This window comes from Quercus robur, chromosome 11, assembly GCF_932294415.1.
Source record: "Quercus robur chromosome 11, dhQueRobu3.1, whole genome shotgun sequence".
Taxonomy (NCBI): domain Eukaryota; kingdom Viridiplantae; phylum Streptophyta; class Magnoliopsida; order Fagales; family Fagaceae; genus Quercus; species Quercus robur.
In genome coordinates this window covers 54,032,986-54,054,403 of record NC_065544.1, presented here as the reverse complement: position 1 = coordinate 54,054,403, position 21,418 = coordinate 54,032,986, and the positions used below count along the sequence as shown (strand labels likewise).

At 37.3% G+C, this 21,418-nt stretch overlaps 1 pseudogene; it reads left to right on the top strand.

Annotated features, from left to right (window-relative positions):
* Positions 1-21,043, top strand: part of LOC126705247 (lysine histidine transporter-like 8) — a 29,918-nt pseudogene extending 8,875 nt beyond the window's left edge.
* Positions 21,044-21,418: the final 375 nt, after the last annotated feature.

Here is a 21,418-nt window from a genome sequence, read left to right as displayed (position 1 = left end):
TCTCTCTTATCTACCTCTTTTGCCGATCAGCAACATCGCCTTCATCCTTTGGTGGATGGTGGCAGTTTGGACTGAAGCGGTGGTGAGATTAATGGCTGAGAGCATCAAGACTCAGTTTGGTGGCTGTGCGAAACTAAATAGGGAGATCCTTCAGCTAGTTAGATGGGTATGAGTTGGTTTCTTTGGCATTTGCAAATACTGATTGAATGAATATGGTTTGGGTACTGTGTGTGATTAATGGCTCTTACAGGTGACTTTTTTTTTTTTTTTTTGAACGTTTTTAGACCCTTTAAAACACAAGTTGTTTAACCTAGTTATTTAGCCAAGTGATTACTTAGGTAAATTATTCAAATCTAGGTTAACACAAGTAAATCATATCATGTAAACAATGCGGAAAATAAAGAACACAACGATATGATAACCTAGGAAAACCAAACCGGTAAAAAACCTAAGGAGGATTTAACCTAGCTATCCTCAAGGTAAAACAGATCCACTATGAAAGAATTGAAGTTTTACAATAGCGACTTAGACCACTAACATCCTATTGCTACCTCGAGTAGAAAACTTGACCACGTGACAGCTCCGAGTCCACGGATTACTTCTTTCTTTGATCCACAACAACCATAAGTTCTCCTACTTGTGTTTTTCTTTAAGCTCTTGAAACAGCAATCGAAGAGATCACCAAGCTCTTAACATCAGTCTTGATCTTGATAACTCTAAGTGTGTATGAAGGTAAACACCTCTAGATCTCACAAGAGATTCATACATACAACATATCAACAACCTCTAAAAAGTGGCAAGGGTTTTTACTTTTATACTTGAAGCAAAACATAAAACCCTACACGTCATATGGGCTTGGGTTGAGTTGGAGAATTTTGCAGAAAAACAATCTGCATGATCTTCGATCGATCGAGTCTAATTTTCGATCGATCAAGCCTAGTGGAAATTGAATAGTAATTTCTTACAATTACTCAATTCCAACTTTACACATAACCACACTTTGAGCAGCCTAAAACTAGACTAAATGTTTTGATCATGGTTTGCCAACAATACACATTGAAGTTCTAATACATTTAGATCCTAAAGTCTTAGAACCTAACATTTTTTTTTTTTTTTTTTTCAGCCAGTGGTTGTAGAAAATTAGATCAGAGGTGATATGTATTTTTGGAGTGGGACTTTTGATGGGTAGCGAATTTGGTATGAGCTGGGGTTAGGCCATTGCTAATTTGATATTGTTGTGGCGCAGTGATACAAAGAGAGAAACTGTGTTGAGATTGTAAGTTAGAGTCTCATAAGTTAGAGGTAGGTGTTAGTAATGATGTTGGTTGGAGAAAGAGGCATATTGGATTTGTCTGTTAACAATTTTTTACTTCATTACAAACACTATCATAGGCTAATTGCTCTTTTTTATTTTCTGGGAAAATGAGAAGTCATAACAATGGGAGCTTAAGACATCGAAAATTGATGAGATAAAATATAAAATTCATGTTCTATTTTTTGAGGAAAGGAAGTGAACCTTGCTTCAGTCCAAATTACCACTGTCCAGAAGTCCACCAAGTGTTGAGGATGATGATCTCTGAAAACTCTCTTTTTGATAATAAGAGGTTTGGAAAATGAGAGAGCGAGCAAGAGATGTTGAGGACGATGATCTTGGATAGAGAAAGCGGCAACAAAGAGAAAAAAAGTGAGAAAAAGCTTAATATGAGGTGAACGTTTTTTAACCCTTAGATTTTATTTGTGCTACGTGTCAGTCATCTAAATTAAAATGGGAGAAAACGGGAGAGTTATAAACAGGAGGGGAACCTGTTCCATTTTTTTTACCTACTACTAATAACCATTTGTCACTTCAACAATTGTGAATTTTGTGTGTGTGTGTGTGTCCAATATCTCTATTGTAATTAATTATTTCATTGGTTGCAGGGCATAGGGTATCCTATGTTTGTCACTAGCATTTGCATGGCAGCTATATAACATATTTATTCTCATTCAACTACATGAATTAGTCCCTGGAATTTGCTACAGCAGATACATACAATTTGCAAAAGCTTCTTTTGGTTAGTACGAAACCCCATGTTGTTATTATGCACAAAGTTTTCCTCCAAATTAATTTGAGAGAATTTTTCTTCAACTCATTACGTGATGATTTATAAGTCAATACATGTGTATTATTTAAGCAAGTTACATGACTCTTTAAAGGTCATGTGATATTGGTACACATAGATATTAGATAGTTTGTTTAATAGCCACAAAGTGGGTTGGAGGAAATCTTTATGTAAACTAGTTTGCATATAAACTTTTTCCTATTATTAATTGATGATTCCTTGGAAATCAATAGGTTGAAAGTCTCGGGTGCTGATGATCTTCGGGCTTGATCCTGAAAACAAATACTAAGTCAGAGGGGACCGGCCAAAAGTCCTCCGATGATAAAGTCAGTGGATTTGCAATTCCTAGTAAAAAGGAAGTAATTTCTGAGAAAAGTCTCTAAGTGTCCCTTACCTTCTCATCGATCAATGCTTATATAGCATACGCGGAACGGTTATCTGTTAAATAACCGTTCCTATTGTCGAGGAGTCTGGAGGATTCAGAGGTAACTTCCATAACCGCCATGGAAGTTACCTTATTTGGACTTGTGTTCCGTAATGGTTAATGGAGAACTTGGCACATAGTAGGTCAACTCGTCCCTTACACTTGGTGGAGATCAAAGTCGTCCATAGTCCAACATGTTCAACCTAATGAACTCGTCCATCCTTTATTAAGGACAGACGAGGCTATTAAGGATGACTTTTCCTCGTGCGTTCATTTTTTCTTAATTTCGTGTAGAGCTCGTCCGTCCAAACAATTCTAAGGATGGATAGGCTTTTCATGGGACCTCGTCTGTCCAAAGACGAACGAGGTCATCAAGGACACTTGGGACGATCACCTCATGTGCTTGGTTCCCCCTAGTCGGTCTTTCATTGGACGAGCCATATGGACGAGTTCAGGAGTTGGTGCTTTTTTGTAACACCATCAGTTGCCCCTTTGTTCATATGGATCGTCTAAAGGATTTGCACACTTAATGTCTAAAACTGTACGTGCCATGTGTCATGATTTCACTGACATCCACTCTCGTCAATTTATTTTTTCGAGGGGTAGGCCTCGTGTCGCATCCTGGTTGGTTGTGCCATTTCGAATACCCAGGTCAGATGTGTATAAATAGTGGAATTCCTCCCCTACCCTTTACATTTCTGAAATCTTTCTTTGTCTAAAGCCCTCATCTAGAAGTTCCTCCGCGTCCATAGTCCTCTCTCGTCTAGAGCTAGGTACTCTCTTCTTTCTCGTCTTTAGGTATTTAGTTTCCAAAAAATGTCTCAAACTATTATTTCCTCGTCTAGCGATAGTACAGAGAAAGCTATAGATGAGTATTATGACACAACCAGCAATGGTAGTTTAAGTAATAGTAGTCATAGTAGTGGGGAGAGCTCTACGGACGAAGGGTATACCTCTGGTGTGCCCGGGCTTCTTTTAGAAGTTATCCAAGAGCAAATTAGGAAAGCCTCTGGTTCCAAGGCTGGCACTTCGTCCAATGTGCCTCCGTCTAGTCCTTTGGACGAAGAAGAGACAGTTTATAGTTGTGCTGTAGGTGTTCATTCTAAAACGAATGAGCAAAGGCTAAACAATCTTAGGGCATGGTACCAAATCTCGGACGAGCTTAACCCTAGGTTGCCCGTCCGTGGAGAGTGGTGTTGCAATCCCCGTTTTGGGGTGGGCGTCTATGAGGCTTATTTCTTGGGGGGTTTTAGGTTACCCTTGAATGCATTTGCCAGAGAGTTATTGGTTAGGTTAGGTTTAGGTATATGTCAGTTTAACCCTAATGCATGGAGACTAGTTATCTCGATGCAAGTTTTGTGGAATGAAGTATTTGGGAGGGACCGTCCCCTTATTGTGGACGAGTTCCTTTTTTGCTACAAACCTTTAGAGACAAATCAATCCCTTGGATTTTACCAATTCACAACCAGGGGTAAGGATTGTAGACTAATCAAGTCTCTGGCCTCATTTGACAGAAATTGGAAGACAGAGTTTATCTTTGTCTCTGGTTTTTGGGCAGGGAATCCTGTGGACGTTGGCAGGGACCCTTTTGCTCCTTACTCTGGGGACTTAAGGAACCTGCGTCCTGAAAGTACGTCCCTCCCCTTTTTCATCTTTCTTTCTTTCAACTTATTTTTTATTTGTTTCTAACTTTTGTTTGTCATTTGTTTAATAGGTGTTAAACGTCCGTCTTTAAGCAAATTTCACCATGATCGCATCCATAGAGCTCGTCTTTTTGCCGATAGGGATTTTCATTCTTTAGTCACCCTACGACGTCTTGCCAAGTGGGGACTCGGCCCTGAACCCTCAGACGAGGCCATTGCTCACGAAGTCATAGTTAGAAGAAGTAAGTTTCTACCTAATGTCGTTTTGAACACTTTACTTATTTTCTGATCAACTTATTTCTCACTTATTGTCATTGTTCTTCACCTTTAGGAGTGTCAACCATGAAAGAAAATAAGGGAAAAGAGATTGTAAATGAAGAAGATCGTCCTGAGTCCCAGCCTCAAGTTCGTCCATTGGCTGGGGACAAAAAGAGATCCTTGTCCAAAAGTCTTGATTTGGGAAATCTCCCTAACCATCGAGGCAAAAAGGCCAAGCATGGGTCGTTCCAAATAATTAAGCCCAACATTTCCTCGTCTCAACAGCTTGTCAGAATTTACGATGTGGACTCGTCCACTCCAATTAAGACTACTCCGTCCAAGATTCCTCCGTCCAAGATGGCTGTGCCTGCCACATCCCAGCCTTCTCAACAGGTCCCTTCAAATATCATTGAAAATGAAGACCTGGCTTGGGAGTGTTTTCAGAAGGCTGTTTTAGACGAGGACATAAATGTTTGCTATGACATGTCTTTGAAGGATTTTGAACATTCTAGTGTTCATGATCTTTTCAAGGTAAGTAATTATCTATTTTTCCTTGTCTTTGCCAATATATATATATATATATATATATTGTCATTTAACCTTCATTTCACCTTTTTTTTTTTTTAGTCTATGTCAAAATTTATAGCAACGTCTAGGCAGGCTACAGGATTGGACAAGACGAGAGTCTTGCTGGAGATGAGGATTTACAAGGTGAAGGAGGAATCCAAGAAATGGGCTGGGGTGGCTGCTCAGGCTAAGGAGGAAACAACAGAGCTCCAAAATTTGATTGAGGAGTTGAAGACTGATGTAGCAGAGAAAGACACTCGTCTTGATCATTTACAGAAGAAGTACGATGAGCTGAGTGTTCTTTTGTCCAAGGCTAAAGAGGATGCAGTGACTGAATTTAAGGCGTCTAAGCAATACACTGATCTTCTGGATGCCAATTATGCAGCAGGTTTTGAGGACTTCAGAGTGGATGCTATGGAAAACTTCCCAGAAGTGGACTTTAGCTCTATTAAGCTTAACCTTGTTGTTGCAACCAGCTCTCTTCTTCAAACTAGCTTCGAGGACGTCAATGTGGAAGACGATGCCAGTACTCAGCCACCCCAAGACGACCCCAATGCTAATGCCCCCTCTTCTTAAAGATGAGACTTTTTACACTTAAAGCAATCCTTGTATTTCTTTTCCTTTGATTTGGTTTTTGTTTGGTCCTTTGTTTTGGGACCTTTTTATGTAACTAAAGTACATTTGCCTCATCCATGGTTTTAGGATGGGGTTTTAAACAATCATTTTAGTTCGTTTTGACTTAACAAGGGTTTTTGGTCGTAGGATGTCCACCCTTTAGTTAATGAATGAAAGTTTATTTTCTCTTTGTGTGGACGAATGCTATTATCTATACCAACTCCAGCTTTGGCTCGTCCATGGCGAAATATATATATATATATATATATATTTTATATTATTTTTGTTAATGTAACTCGTCTTTGCAGGTAGTATTTTCATTCAGCTTTATTCGTCCTAAGATTTGCAAGTTGATTTTACATACTATCTAGTTTCTTTTGCCTACCTTTTCACTCATCCAAGGATTGGATTGTTTCAGTTGGCTTTTGATTCTCGTCTTTAAATTGGACAAAAATGCTTTATAAGGCTTTCCCTCGTCCATGACTTGGACGAGTATGCCTAAGTTTTTTCCTTGTTTTACTCAGGAAAACTTATAGATGTTACATCTCTGCGTCCAGAGAATTTATTTGTCTTGAATCTTTTAGCCCCCTTGTGGGTTGGCTTGAATGAAAATAGCATGGAGATTTGAAATTCACACAACATTCTGTACTTAACATAAATATCGTTTACAGATAAGGCACATGCATGCTAATGCCTTTTTTATTTAATAAGTGCAAACTCCATAACTTCGTCCATAATCACGACATCAATAACCACAACATAAATAAATAAAGTAGCAGTATAAAACACAAACAGCATCAAACATAAGTAGAACGTAAGTAGACAAACAAGCTCCAAGCTCGTCCATAGTAATACTCGTCCAAGCTCACTTAATTGATAGTACCTCCTTAGGTGCTCCACATTCCAAGGATGCTTCAATTTTCTCCCGTCCAGGGCCTCCAAGTAGTAGGATTCTTGCCTTTTACAGTTGATAACTCTATAGGGTCCTTCCCAATTAGGTCTCAATTTCCCATAAGTTGGGTTTTTGGTTGCCAAAGAGACCTTTCTCAGGATGAGATCTCCTATGTTGAAACGCCTTGGCTTCACCATTGCATCATATTGCCTAGCCATGAGGTTCTTGTACTTTGCTGCCCTGTGCTCTGCATCTGCCCTTACCTCGTCTACTAGATCAAGGTTCAAACGGAGTTGCTCCTCATTATCCTTATCTTGATACATCATCACCCTGTGATTAGCCATATGTACTTCTACAGGTATGACTGCTTCGCTTCCATAGGCTAGCTTGAAAGGAGTTTCCCCCATAGGGGTTCTCACAATCATCCTGTACGCCCATAGAACACCTGGTAGTTCATCTAGCCATATTCCCTTAGCCCCCCTCAAGTCGAGTCTTGATGATTTTCAACAAGGATCGGTTTGCAACTTCAGCCTGACCGTTGGCTTGGGGATGGGCGGGCGAGGAATAATGATTTTGAATTCCGAAGTGTGCGCAGAAGTCCCTAAAGAGTGCATTGTCAAATTGTTGTCCATTGTCAGACACCAATACCTTGGGCACTCCAAACCTGCACACAATGTTCTTCCACACGAAATTTTTAACATTCTATTGTGTGATATTTGCTAACGGTTCAGCTTCCAACCATTTGGTGAAATAATCAATGCCCACCACTAAAAACTTCATCTGCCTTGTGCCCAGTGGAAAGGGACCCAAAATGTCTAGTCCCCATTGTGCAAAGGGCCACGGTGCCATCATCAGGGTGAGGTACTCTGATGGTTGTCTGGGGACGTTACTAAACCGTTGGCATTGGTCACAGACCTTGACGTATGTTTTAGCATCAGCTTGCATATTTGGCCAATAATACCCCGCACGGATGACCTTGTGGACAAGTGACTTGGCTCTCGAGTGATTTCCACATGCTCCTTCATGAACTTCTCTCAATACGTAGTTTGCTTCGTCCGGAGCCAAGCATCTAAGATAAGGCTGAGAAAAACCTCTTTTGTATAGCACCTTGTCCATAAGAACGTACCTAGCCGATCTTACTCTCAACTTTCTGGCTTCGTCTTTCTCTTTTAGTATTCGTTCGTCTTTCAGGTATGATACAATCAGGGTTATCCAATTTCCTCTGCTCTCTACCTATTACACTTTTGGGATATCTATACTTGGCATATATTGAATTTCATCAAATTCGTCCATGGATTCATTTGCTGAGGCTTATTTTGCTATGGTATCAGCTTCCACGTTCTCCTCCCTTGGGATTTGAACGAAGTTAGCTTCTTCAAATATTTTCATAAGGCGCATCACCCTACTAAGGTATTTCCTCATCCATTCTTCCTTAACCTCGTATATCCCATTCACTTGGCCCATAATCAACTGAGAATCCCCCAAGACGAGTATAGACTTGGCTTTCACAGACTTAGCCAATTCTAGCCATTTGAGAAGGGTTTCATACTCGACTTCATTATTAGTTGTTTGGTATTGCAAACAAACTTTGTGTTTCAGTTTGTCTCCTTCCAAGGATTGTAGGACCACACCAATTCCACCTGCATGCCGTGTAGATGAACCATCCACATGGACAACCCATCTCTTATTGTTTTCTGTCTCATTATGATTTGGGGTAAACTCCGCAATGAAATCTGTTAGGGCTTGAGCTTTTATGGCATGCCTTGGTTGATATCTAATGTCAAACTCACTGAGCTCTACAGCCCACTGGATCAATCGTCCTGCAGCTTCCAGTCTGTTCATTGCCTTCTTGAGCGGATGATTTGTCATGACATTAATGACATGTGCTTGGAAATAATGCCTTAGCTTCCTGGAAGCGGTTATTAATGCGAAGGCTAATTTTTCCTTTTGTGGATATCGTCCTTCCGCTCCCCTCAATGCCTTACTTGTATAGTACATAGGCCTTTGCACTTTGTCTTCTTCTCTTATCAATGCTGAACTCACGGCATGTAGGGTTACTGCCAAGTACAAGTACAAATACAACTCTTCTCCCACCATGGACGGACTTAGCAAAGGAGCCATGGTAAGATACGCCTTCAGATCTTCGAAAGCTTTCTGACACTCATCGGTCCATTCAAATGCTTTTTTAAGAATCTTAAAAAATGGCAAACATTTGTCGGTGTCTTTAGAGACAAATCTGTTAAGTGCAGTAACTCGTCTAGTGAGGGATTGGATTTCTTTGGTATTTTGCGGAGGCTTCATGTCCAGTATTGCTTGAATTTTATCAGGATTCGCTTCAATTCCCCTATGGGAGACCATAAATCCAAGGAATTTCCTTGATGATACCCCAAAAGCACATTTGCTAGGGTTCAGCTTCATGTGATACTGTCTAAGTGTGTCAAATGTCTCCTGCAGGTCATCCATATGCCTTCCTTCGTCCTGACTCTTCACCAGCATGTCATCTACATAGACTTCCACATTCCACCCAATCTGCGGACGAAACATGTGGTTAATCAATCTCTGATATGTCGCCCCTGCATTCTTTAAGCCAAAGGGCATCACCTTATAACAGAACAAGTCTTAACTGGTGACAAAGGACGTCTTCTCTTGGTCTACCTCGTCCATCCTTATCTGATTGTATCCAGAGAAAGCATCCATGAAGCTAAGCAACTTGTGCCCCGTAGTGGAATCTACAAACTGGTCAATGTGTGGCAGCGCGTAGCTATCCTTGGGGCAAGCCTTATTTAGATCGGTGAAGTCTACACACATTCTCCACTTGCCATTTGCCTTCTTGACCATTACTACATTGGCCAACCAATTCGGATAGTACACTTCTCAAATAAACTTCGCCACAATTAACTTTTGAATTTCGTCTTTGATAGCATTGTCTTTCTCAGGGGCAAACACCCTCTTCTTCTGTCGCACTGGCTTAGAGGAAGGACATACATTTAGATGGTGGGTAATGACACTAGGATTTATACCCGGCATGTCCTCATGACTCCACGCAAACACATCATTATTTTTCTTCAAAAAATGGAAGAGGTCCTTCTTAATCTTCTCCTCTAGATCTGCTCCAACCCTGATACACCTCTCAAGGTTATTTTCATCTAAGGAAATATTTTCCAATGCTTCGGTGGACTCTGCTACAATTCTCTTTTCTTCAATATTCATGGTCTGAACCTGTTCATCCATGGCCAACATGGCCAGGTAACATTCTCTTGCTACTAGTTGGTCTCCTTGTACCTGTCCTACTTCGTGTTCTGTTGGAAACTTGACTGATAGGTGGTAGGTAGATGTAACAGCCTTCCAACTATTTAAAGTTGGCCTTCCAATTATGGCGTTGTAGGAGGATGAACAATCTACCACAAAGAAGTTCACATCCTTGGTGATTTTTCGCGGGTATGCCCCCACTACCACTGATAATGAAATAGTACCCACAGGCTGTACCTTTATTCCACCAAAACCTACTAGGGGGGAGTTCACTAGACGGAGCTGGTCTCGTCCTAACCTCATCTGCTGAAAAGCTGGATAATATAAAATGTCTACCAAGCTTCCGTTGTCCACTAGCACTCTTCTGGTTGTGTAGTCAGCAATAAGCAAGGTAATGGCGATAGCATCATCATGAGGGTGATGAATTCTCTCAGCGTCTTCGTTCGTGAAAGTGATTGCTTGTTCGTCCGTGGACCTTGCCCTTGGTGATCGTCCAGAAAGTTGGACGCTCTGCACCACCTTCAAGTATGCTTTCTCGGACTTGGACGACTGGCCTGTCGAATTTCCCCCTATGATGACTCTTATTTCTCCGAGCGGTGGTTGCGATGATTCTTCCATCTTTCCTTTCAGTTTCTCGTCCTTGTGGTCTCATCCAAGGAAATTCCTCAACTTCCCTTGCCTTATGAGATTTTCAATCTACTGCTTTAAATCAAAACATTCGTCTGTATCATGCCCATGATCCTTATGGAAGCGACAATATTTATTCCTATTGCGCTTATTGGGATCTCCCTTCATTTTCTCCGGCCACTTCAAGGAAGGATCGTCCTTGATTTGCATAAGGACCTGCTCAAGTGGCATGTTCAAAGGGGTATATTGCTGATTCCGTGCTGAAGAGCTTGACTTCTTATTGTCTCGGTCTTTCCTCTCTTCCGTCCGTCCCTTCTTTGGACGAGAGCCTTGCTCAGAATGACGATTGGGGTTTGCTTTTACTCTTTCAGATCTCTTCCTTTTCTTAGCAATGATCGCGTCCTCTGCATTCATAAAATTTTGGGCCGAATGGACGAGTTCGGCCATGGACTGAGGCTCTTTTTCATAGAGTTTATGTATAAATAAGTCCGAATTCACCCCATTATGGAAGGCCGCTAATAAAAGCTTATCATCTACTTCGTCCACACTTAGGGCTTCTCTGTTGAAACGAGTGATGAACGACCGCAGGCTCTCGTTCTCCCCTTGCTCTATGGTCAACAAGCTAGACGAGGAACGCTTGTGTCTTTGTCCCCCAATGAAATTATTAACAAACAACTTGCTTAACTCTTCAAAAGAACTTACGGAATTCGGGGGTATTTTGCTGAACCGGACTTATGCCGGACCCTTAAGGGTAGTAGGGAAGGCTCTACACATGATTTCATCAGGGACCCCTTGAAGGTGTATTGTTGTTTTGAAAGTAGCAATGTGATCAAATGGGTCACGCGTTCCATCGTACGAATCCAGAGAAGGCAACTTGAACTTTGATGGTAGAGGGTGACCATTGATGGAAGCCGTAAAAGGGGAATCAGTTCTCTGGACCAAATCTTCTATTGGATTTGCCCTTCTCATGTTCTCTTTCATTTCTTCCATGACTTTTTTCATTTGGTCCATCTCCTCTTTCAAGTGTGGTACCGTTCGTGAAGTGGTGCCTCTTAACTGACTTCCAATTTCAGTATTTTCTCTATCATCATGACTCTGTGTTTGTCCTCCTCCTTCACGTTCTTCACGTGTCTGCCTTCTCAGATTAATCTCCACTCTTAACTCTTGGTTTTGGCGAGTTAACTCCGCCATTGCATTCGCCATAGATTACACATGTTGGACAGATGATGTCTGCATGACCGGTGTAGATTGGCGATCGCGATGGGGGTTGCTTGAAGCATCTCAGCTTCCTTGATGACCTGGGCTAGTAGCCCTTGATTTGGTTTGAACCATCCAACCTTTTGTCACGGAAAAGAAAATTACAAAACAATCTTCTTCCCACGGACGGCGCCAACTGATGATTCCTTGGAAATCAGTAGGTTAAAAGTCTCGGGCGCTGATGATCTTCGGGCTTGATCCTAAAAACAAATATTAAGTCAGAGGGGACCGGCCAAAAGTCCTCCGATGATAAAGTCAGTGGATTTGCAATTCCCAGTAAAAAGGAAGTAATTTCTGAGAAAAGTCTCTGAGTGTCCCTTACCTTCTCATCGATCAATGCTTATATAGCATACGCGGAATGGTTATCTGTTAAATAACCGTTCCTATTGTCGAGGAGTCCGGAGGATTTGGAGGTAACTTCCATAACCGCCATGGAAGTTACCTTATTTGGACTTGTGTTCCGTAATGGTTAATGGAGAACTTGGCACATAGTAGGTCAACTCGTCCCTTACACTTGGTGGAGATCAAAGTTGTCCATAGTCCAACATGTTCAACCTAATGAACTCATCCATCCTTTATTAAGGACGGACGAGGCTATTAGGGATGACTTTTCCTCGTGCGTTCATTTTTTTCTTAATTTTGTGTAGAGCTCATCTGTCCAAACGATTCTAAGGATGGACAGGCTTTTCATGAGACCTCGTCTGTCCAAAGACGAACGAGGTCATCAAGGACGCTTGGGACGATCACCTCATGTGCTTGGTTCCCCCTAGTCAGTCTTTCAGATGAGCCATATGGACGAGTTCAGGAGTTGGTGCTTTTTTGTTACACCATCATTACTATTATCATTATTTTACTTTTTGTTAATGAATATTAATTCAAAAAGCTCAAGATAAAATGCATTCAGTATTTATTAGATTATAATTTTATTTTCTAAATAATTATATATATATATATATATATATATATATATAAGTTAAACCGTGCTTGCTTTTTTTATTCATAAAGTTACACTCGCACGTGATAAGTCATGAACTCATAACTTTATGTCTCCACCCTTCACTCAGGACTTATAAGGAAAGTAGGTGTCAATTAAATTAAAGTTCATTAATTAGCATGCAAATATTAAGAAAAACACGCAACTGCAATTCGTTTTGTGTGAAAGCTAATAAATTGTTGAAAAGTATATTTTCTTATTAAAAAGAACTGTATATTAAAAGTTATAAGTGTATATTTATTATTCTTTTAACTTACAAGACCCCATTTTTCTCAATTCTTTAACTTGTGGATTGTTAATTTTTTGATATCAATAAGTAATGCAAAATTTTTAAAATGTACAAGAGAGAGTAAAATTCATAGAAAAATGATATTTCACAATTTACTACTTTAACAAGTGAGGCAAATTTAAATTGTATTCCCAAGTTAACATTCAATTGCATTTGTTCTAATAATGAATTACTATGGTCTCACAACTTATAAATAACAAGACGTGGGACAAATGCAAATTGTGGTCCCCAGTTAACATTCAATAAAATTTGGTCAAATGACAAAGATCTTACCCATGATGCATAGGAGGGTCATAATGTGTTATTATATACAATACCAAAGCCTTAGTCCCAATTTTTTAGGGTCACCTATGAATCTTCAACAATTAGTTAAGATCAATCACATGTATTTTCCTCCTCAATTTTATTATACCTAAAGTCATAATATGTTACCATATGTAGGTCAAAAATTCGGGAACTAGTTAGCCCTATTCCCTGTGACATACAATGCAGGGGGTGCGTGTGTCCTTCTAATTATCATTGGAGATGGGATCCTAGGTATCTTATTCAAAACCATATGTGATGGGGATGCCGAGTGTCTTGCCAAATCATTGACACGTACAGAGTGTTACTTGGTGTTCACATGTGCAGCATTACTTATAGCCCAACTACCCAACCTTAACTCTATAGCTTGGGTGTCTCTAATTGGGGCCACCACAGCTATTGCATACAATACTTCGATTTGGATTCTCTCAATAACCAAGGATAGGCCCACAGACATATCCTACTGTCTATTTGGTGGAGTGAAATCTAATATGGAAAGATTTAGTGATGCATTGGATGCGCTTGGGTTCATTGCCATTGCATTCAGAGGACATAATGTTATCCTCGAGATACAAGTTAGTATCTATAACATCCTTCATGCATTTTCCCTTTTCAAGTTCCAATGAGTTAGTGATTTGAACTTTGACAAGCATGAAACCTAAAATATGAAACTCTATAAGGATATGTACTCACACAACACTTCAATCTTAGGAAAGGTTTATCTCTAAACTACTTTGGAGAAAAACCCTCCAAACTCCATTCGATATCTTTTTATTAGATGTGAAGTGACAGAAAAAAGAAAAAAAGGAAAAAAGAAAAAATAAAAGGGAGAGGTGAAGATTCTGGAGAAGAAAGAAGAAGAAAAAAGAAAGAGGGAGTGATAGAAGATGAAGGGAGAGGCAGAGAAAGAAAGAAGAAAAAAGAAAGAGAGAGAAGAAAGAAAGTCATAAAAGAAGAGAGAGAAAATGAATAATTTTTTTTTTATAGCATTTTCGTCTGTACCGTTCCAAAGATGGAATAGTACTGTTCATGTGTGCTAGATATTATAACATTTAGAACATCTCATGTAAGGGATTTTTTGGTGTTTGGTGTGCCAAATGCCAAATATTTGACACACCTAATGGGAATGCTCTAAGAATATATATATATATATATATATATATATATATATATATTTATTTTTTATTTTTTATTTTATCAATCAAATAAGTTCCTCTTTGGGGTGGTGATTTAAAAATGCAATTTTAGAATATAGTTTTATAAAAATCCCATTAGGTATAGTTTCTCATATGATTTATTGAAAAGATAGTCAAAATGCAAACCCCTCCCCCCCCCCCCCCCCATTTGGGTCAAGTGTAGCCTTTTTTTTTTTTTTTTTTTTTTTTTTTTTTTTGGGGTCAGGTGTAGCTTGTAAACGCTTTTAGTGTAATTATTAATTTTAATTTTTAAACACTTGAGGTTTTTCAATTGTTCAAGCTGGCCCTATGTTAAAATTCTATTAGTCATCTGAGTAATTCTTTGAAAAATTCCTAGATACTCCCGGAGTATGAGGAAATTGTACTCCCTCCTTTTACATTCATGGTGGACCTCACCGTGAATTTAATGAATGGACTCCACCATGAATGTGAGAGGAGGGAGCATCATTTTCCATGCTCTAAGAGTACCTAAGAATTACTCATTTTCTTAACTCTCTCTCTCTCTCTCTCCATGGCTAATTCCTTTGATCTCTTTATGGGTATTGCAAGCAGAGGTATTGTTGAGAATTTATGGTGGAAATTTGAGTGATTTGTGAACTTACGAATTGATATTTTGGTTTGTTGTGGATTGAGGGCATGAAATTGGAGATTAATTATTATTATTTTTTGATAACATGGAGATTAATTATTTTGTCCCGTGTAAAGGGCATGAATGTAGGGAAATTTCTGTACTAATTTTAATTCTTGGTCAATTGTGTAGCAAGAATTTGGGCATTGATTTTATAATGTTAGATATGAAGTTTTCATCTTATTGACAATTCAATATTTTTTTTATAAATAAAAAAATATATTATTTCCATTAATTTTTTTAAAGATATTATTGTTTAAAAATAATTTTGTATTAATTTTATTAAGTTTTATTTAAAAAAATGTTTTTTAATAATAAACACATACAAGGCGCATGATCCCAATTAATATTGGTCACATACTTCAAAAAATAAATTATACCTTATCACACTAACCCAAATACAAAACCCTTATAAAAAGTAATTGAATATCCACTAATAAAGACTCATAGGATCCTGTTAGCTTTTAAAATAATGCATCACATGAAACAAAAAAGAAAAGCAAAAAAAGGATACATTACTTTGAAACTTGAGCAAAGACTTATGATTGAGTGGGAATGGCTATTTGTAGGAAACATAATGAAAAGAATTGGTTTCCACACCAAATGGATTAAGCTTATAAATGGAAGGTCTCACTAAACTTTCTTAATCTGTGTTAAAAAACAGAGCCAAAGAGTTTTATCAAACCATCTAGGGGACCATTAAAGGGATCCTCTATCATCATTTTTTTGTATTGTTAATTAGATGTAGGACTCTGAACAAAGTATAGCCCAAGAGCTAGTACACATGTTCTTCAAGGTCAAGGAACCATGTGGCACTGTTAATATGCCCGAAGATCTTGACAGAGGACCCCAATTTTTTGATGTCAAAAGTTGAAATTATTGTACGATGTAACCATTTTTTCTGAATAACTTGATAGTTAGAGATGAAAGATTAAAATAATGTAACTATTTTTTCTTAATAACTTGATAGTTAGAGGCAAAAGATTTAAACCCTGGACGTATTTATTGAAATATCAGAAATTGCAGGGCTATTAGCTCTTGTACAACATACCTTGACTTTACTAAATGTGTGAATGAAAGATTTTCTTTTCATACTAATAGTGAATGAATGATTTTTTTTTTCTTTTTCAGAAAAGGTTGCAACATTAATATTATAAATTACCTTATGATATTAGTCAATTTTAATTATACTTGGTATGAATCTTGTATGTTGTTTGTTAAAAGTGAGGAATAATCTTCCTTTATACGGAAAAATATTATAAAGGTGCAGTGACGCCGCTAGTTACATCACTAGCATCATGTCATAATTGCGGTGTAATCCTAGTCAGTAGTCACATTCCTTTCATGCAATACTCTTCCTCATATGGTTGTGACTTGTTCCTTCTCACCAAAAAAAAAAAAAAAAGGTTGTGATTTGTGAGGGCTTTCTAGAGGACACTAAGCATTATCTATATATATTATATATATAAAACCGAAACCTTTGCTGGCACCACAATTTTCCACGTCAGCACAATATTTAAAAAATAAAAAATAAAAATAAAAATATTATAACTCCTCAAAACCCTAGCAACCTTACCCCTCTCTCAAGTGAAGAAATATAAAGCCATAGAACGATTTAATGCTGGAGAATCCGCACTGTTCCTCGCCGTGGATACTGAAAATATTTTACATGTGATGTACTAATTAACAAGATGGCTCGTCATATCCTAAGTGTAGCTCTAGACGACTGCTCCTACGCTGGAAGGCACAGCATGAATGTCTTGCATGCACTTATCCTTCACACGAGTTGTTGTAAGTGCTGCTCAATCCAGCCTGCTTCTTAAATATTTTTGCACTAACTTATATATCAATCAAAATTGGTGAGTTCAATTAAACAGGTGTGGACAGATACTGAAAATATTTTACATGTGATGTACTAATTAACAAGATGGCTCGTCATATCCTAAGTGCAGCTCCAGATGACTGCTCCTACGCTAGAAGGCACAACATGAATGTCTTGCATGCACTTGTCCTTCACACGAGTTGTTGTAAGTGCTGCTCAATCTAGCCTGCTTCTTAAATATTTTTGCACTAACTTATATATCAATCAAAATTGGTGAGTTCAATTAAACAGGTGTGAATAGAAAATGTTCTCCGCATACAATTGCATGCACACACACCTAAACGCACGGTATAGCATTCAAGATCTACAACGCACGGTATAGATTTTAGCTTATAAAGTTCAGCTTTTGTAAGGTTAGTTTTTTTTATATATTAATTAATACATAGTACTTTGTTCACCATTGAATACTCATATAATCAATTTCCAATTCAGTGTTCAAGAATTAAACCAAAATTCTAACTGCACTATCATAAAATATTATTATTAGTATGAATTTTATGGAGTTGCGGTGTTCAGGAATTAAACCAAAATTCTTTTAAATTATCTATAATATTTTGTCCTCCGAAATTTTCTCTTTTTGATTTTAGTATATTGTGTTTCTTAAGCTATAGAGAGATTTTCTTTGGTTTCTGCAAACTCTCTCTCTCCAGATGTAGGAAGCCCTAAGCGCACGGTATAGCATTCAAGATCTACAACTCACGGTATAGATTTTAGCTTATAAAGTTTAGCTTTTGTAAGGTTAGTTTTTTTATATATTTTGATAGAGAAACATGTTCAATGTGGTACGGCTTAATAATCGCATTAATAGCCAATAGTTAATACCATTTGCAAATTCAATTCATGGAGTTACAATTTTCATTAAATCGTTCTATGGCTTGAAGCACTTGCATTTTAACAAATTGGACATGTCTTTAAAGTCCTTTTATTTCTTTGGGGAAAAAAAAAGAAAAAAAAAAGGAGAGGATATGTTAAAACTTGGCATCATCAAATTATAAGAGAGGATATGTTCTTAGATGGTAGGAATAGGACAAAATAGTTACATGTTTGTTACGCCTGACTGCCAAAAATTGCTCATAAAGATGTATGCACATGATCTACTTCCCTTTGCTTTTAGTGAAAGATTAAATGCACACCAATGTTGAGATCAACCACTCTAAAAAAATAGTCTGTGCAATCATAAAATATTATTATTAGTATGAATTTTATGGAGTTGCGTTATTCAGGAATTAAACCAAAATTCTTTTAAATTATCTATAATATTTTGTCCTCCGAAAATTTTCTCTCTTTAATTTTATTATATTGTGTTTCTTAAGTTGTAGAGAGATTTTCTTCTTTATTTTAAATTTTATGGGATGTAAAGAGATCTTTGATTTCATGAAATAATTTATACTCTCTCCTTCTTTGATTTGATTTACTTACTATTTTTGGCACTTGCCATCGGCAATTACTCAGGGCCACTCTTATGGACTAAATCAACTTATTCTCCCGTCACCATCATTGATAAATGAGAAATCAAATCAAGGTTATAATTTTTCTATTTGGTTGCTAGGGTTTTTGTTCATGAAATTGCTATTTTCTATTTAAAAATTGCACCTGTAGATCAATATTTATATTTCTTAACTTGGCATTTTGCACCTATGGCTAAAATTTGTGTGGATCTTTGTAAGTTCAAAAATCTTTTCTCCATTCACCATGGTTTTTCATTGAGTAATTTCTTTCTCTCTTACTCCTCTTGACGAGTTTTGTTTTTGACTAGAAGAAAGCTTTTTTGCTTTGAAGGTCATGCAGCACCTGTCTCATTTTATTTGTCCTCACCACAAGGAAAACATCTAGGTAAGGCAAATAATCTATTTTAAAGTTTGAATGGAAATTACCAAGTACAAGAGGTAAATCTTTAAGGGATGAGCTTAATTGTTTCTTATTTTCAATAATAAATCATTTTATTGCAATATCGGGTTTGAGAAATCCAATATGTTCATATCTCTATAGAATAGAGAATAGTAGAAGCCAATTTTATTACAACTACTTAAATTGAGTTGACTTAATTCCGTACAATTACAAAGTATAGCATGAAAGATAATGGAATTAATTGTTGTAATTTTTATTTTCTTTCCATGTTTTGAATTTCCTCTATATTATTATTACAACTGAGCAAAGATTGAGAAAGTAACATTACTACTCTAATTTGAAGTTTAATGCGTCCTTCTCAAGTCATGGTCTTTATTTATATATTTGCAATTTATATTTCTAACTGTTGATGAGAAATTAAGGCTCAATTGCACAATATATGTAAATTCTTCATAAGGCTACTTTAAATAGTAAGTCAATGTGTCTCTTACATTTGGGTATTAGTTAGAATTGTTTTCAAATGATTGTACCAATAAAGGTGAATGTGTATAAATTTTGTTTAACTATCCCGTGCATCGCACGAGTTAGCGACTATTTATATATAAAACAATGCTATGTTATACACAAATTTACACTCGCATAAAAAAGCAATTGAAACTGTGACTTTAAGTCATGATTTTCAATTTGGATTTTAGTTGTTTTTTAGCACGTATGTATAAATGCATGTAACAACTTTTTCTCATAAAACAAGGGCAATATTTTCTGGATTTGGATCCCTTGCAAATCTACTAAGAGCACTAGCACTGACAGTGCCAAATTGCCAAATTTGGTCTAAGAGTTGAAAATTTAAAAGTAAACTTTTTTAACTTTCAATCTCAGTCATTAAATAGGAATTATACAGGCTTCTAATATCAATCCAAGATTATTTCCTTCGAATTTTATTAATTCTTTGTTCAAGCTGACCCTATGTTCAAGTTGTATTAATTATATTAAGTTTTATTTTTAAAAAATGTTTTTTTAATAATAAACACATACAAGGCGCATGATCTCAATTCATCCTAAAATTGACGGAAGTTTAACATATAGGTGAATTTGGACATTGTTATATCTCAAGGGACTAAAAGTTTAAATTGATAGTCCAAAGAATGTGTTTGAAATGAACTCTATCAATTTCTGATAAAATATGGAAGGGGAAAACAGAAGGCTTATATTTATAGGCACTTGTATATACTTTTAGAAGTTTATTTCGCTATTCTATATATCAAAAAATGTGAGTGAGTGTCTTCTAATTCTCCATTTGATATAATGAAATTTGACCTCTCCATAAAAGTTAAACAATTTTGTGGAACTACATAAATTCTTGTATGTTTCTTCTATATTGTGCTTGTTATATACTTGCTCAATTCATATTTATGTGCAAGATATATCACTTCTAAAGAAACCTAAGAATTTAACAAATCATCCAAATTTGCCATTGTTATGGACCATCATTCAAGAAGCTTTTCTCAACAAAGTTGTGGACAATCTCCTTATTTATTTATTTATGAATGCCAGGTATCGTATAATGGAGGAGATGCATTGTTGGTTACATTTGCACAAATCCATGGATCCAACATCTCGAAGTCAATGATGGTCACAGTTTACCTTAGTATTGGTGAACTGTTTATGTGCATTCCAAGTTTATGTCATGGTAGTTTTTGACAACTTTGAAGGTAGGTACACAAGCAAGAAGAATCGGCCATGCCCATTGTGGATTCGCACATGCATTCGAGTTGGCTATGGAGGGTTGGCTTCCTTTCTTTCTGTGACTTTTCCATTTTTGCGAAGCCTAGCCATGGTTTTAAAAACCGAACCGGTCAAAGAACCATTTTTTTTTAAATTTCCGGTTCAACCCCGGTTTTTGACCGGTTTTTTGCCGGTTTTCCGGTTGTTGACCGGTTATTGACCGGTTTTGGAGCTTTTAACCGGACCGGATTGGCTTCCGGTTCCCGGTTGAACCGGTCTGACCGGCCGGTCCGGTCCGGTTTTTAAAACAGTGAGCCTAGCACCTCTAGGTGGAGGTGCTACATTGCCTTTAACTTTTGCTTATCCATGTTTCATGTGGATTGCAATGAAGAAACCTCGACCAAATGGTTTGGTTTGGTTTATAAACATGGGGTTAGGTTGCTTTGCCGTTGTCTTGACTGTTCTAATAGTTATTGCAGCGGCTTGGACCTTAGCTGACAAAGGCTTAAAAGGAAACTTCTACAGGCCTCTATGCCAGATTTAGTAAGAAATAAAACCAATACCCATTTCGAATGTATGTATGGACCTCATAGATTACTTATTCAATTAGCCATCTTGTGTTAACATCAACAAAGGTTTGAGGATAAAATCTTGCATTAGGAGCCTTACACAAAGTTGTCAATAATATCATAAAGGATGTTGTTTCAATTTGGATAAGAGAATAAAATATTTTAGTACAAATGAATATTGGTGCACGTTTTCGATGTTACCAAAATTTATATATATTGTTTACAAAACAGAAGTTAAAAAATATATATTTTGTTAAGAGTTTTGTAGCTCAACTAACATTTATTGATGTTTCTATTAGCCATCTCAAATGTATGTATGGACCTCATAGATTACTTATTCAATTAGCCAT